Source organism: Amphimedon queenslandica, unplaced genomic scaffold (assembly GCF_000090795.2).
Source record: "Amphimedon queenslandica unplaced genomic scaffold, v1.1 AMPQUscaffold_4657_Cont23365, whole genome shotgun sequence".
In the NCBI taxonomy this organism is placed as follows: Eukaryota; Metazoa; Porifera; class Demospongiae; order Haplosclerida; family Niphatidae; genus Amphimedon; species Amphimedon queenslandica.
In genome coordinates, this window is record NW_003555032.1 from 1 (window position 1) to 1,558 (window position 1,558).

At 39.2% G+C, this 1,558-nt stretch overlaps 1 long non-coding RNA gene across 1 annotated transcript; it reads left to right on the forward strand.

The window, feature by feature from the left end:
• Positions 1 to 704: 704 nt before the first annotated feature.
• Positions 705 to 1,079, forward strand: LOC109592589 (uncharacterized). Its single transcript, XR_002190433.1, has 2 exons — positions 705 to 780; positions 953 to 1,079. It is a non-coding gene; the product is annotated as an uncharacterized LOC109592589 (long non-coding RNA).
• Positions 1,080 to 1,558: the final 479 nt, after the last annotated feature.

Sequence of the window (1,558 nt, forward strand, 5' to 3'; positions counted from 1 at the left end):
ATTGTGAAATACATGTACGATATGTCCTGTACCCGTACCTGTAGGGGTACCATCAAAGTTTTTGTCCTGGACCCCACATACCCTATTGGCAGCCCTCCCTGTAACAAGTAACTATGGACTATAGTACATGCTTTTTCCAAAAAATGGCTCTGAACTGAATCATTCCCATTTTAGTTACATTTAAATAGTTGAAGCCGAGGGGTTCACAACGGGAAGATAATTTCTACGAGATTACAGAAATGACCAGGATTACCAATTAATTACTGGATTACCAGGAGAATTCCAAGATTATGAGTGGATTACCAAGATTATAGGTGGATTTTTTGGATTACCAGGGATTACAAGCTGGATTACTTCAATTTACTTGGATTGTTATTGATTTTGGCCACACCTTATTAATTAATAATGGGTGTGGTCTTAATAACTATTTAATAATCAATAGATGTGGTTTTAAACTCCGGATACTTCTGGATTATATTAAGAAAATTATTTCTATAAAAAAAATTCTGTAAATTTGTTAATCCTGGATTACAGATTACTGAATTCTTGGATTATTCCAAGATTATCTTTTGGATTACTGGAGTACCAAGGAGGTTCTACGAGATTACAAGCCTGTGGCGAACCCCTCGGTTAAAACCCATTCTGTCTAAAATTTTTGAGTCATGTCCATTTAAACAAATGAACCAATTAATATCATTACATCTCATTGTTTTTATTGTATTTTAGGAGTTTAACGAGAGCTTTGCTGATAAACATTGAATTATGAAATGTACATCAAAAGTAAATATATATATGTACATGTACATGTAATCCTTTATCTCCATGTCTCTCACTATTTAGAGTGTTGATAGAAAATATGTGTTTCATTTACCATTTTCTGTTCACTCTTTCTCTTTCACTCTCTTGAACTTTCCCTCTCTCTCTCCCTCCCTCCCTCCCTCTCCCCCCTCAGTTTGAGCAGGAGTTAGAATCCTTACAAGAGGCCCACAGGTCAATGGTGGCCAGTACTGCAAGGAAAGAGAAACTGGAATTAGTAATGAGACAAAAGTTAGAAGAGGAATTGAAGCAATACAGAGAATAACTGGACAGCTCCTCCAACTCAGTGGGGACTGCAGCTTCCACTTCCCCTTATCATTCTCTCCCATCTCATTGAAGATAGCAGATAAAATAAAAGGAGGCAAGTTCATTGAAATGAAAGAGCTCATGCCAGACAACACTGCCCTCAAATCCCAATGGGCGGATTCAGGTTCCAGCACAACAAACATAAAACTAAGGGAAAGTGAAGACCCACTCTCGTGGGCATTTTATTTCCTAGGCTTTCTGGCAGTGCTCACTCCAGATAAGACTGTGAAAGAGCTCATCGCTTACGGACAATCTGTGATTCATCTGGTACAAAGACATGGAGGGAGTGGCTGGCATTCTTATGATTGACTATTCAGACAACAGTGAGCTGCAGGCTCGACACTGCCTTGGAACAAGCTCTCTCCCTCCCTCCTAGCCTCCATAGCTAAAGTCTCATGCCAACTATGTAATGGGCTGGACTTATGTACTGAGCTCC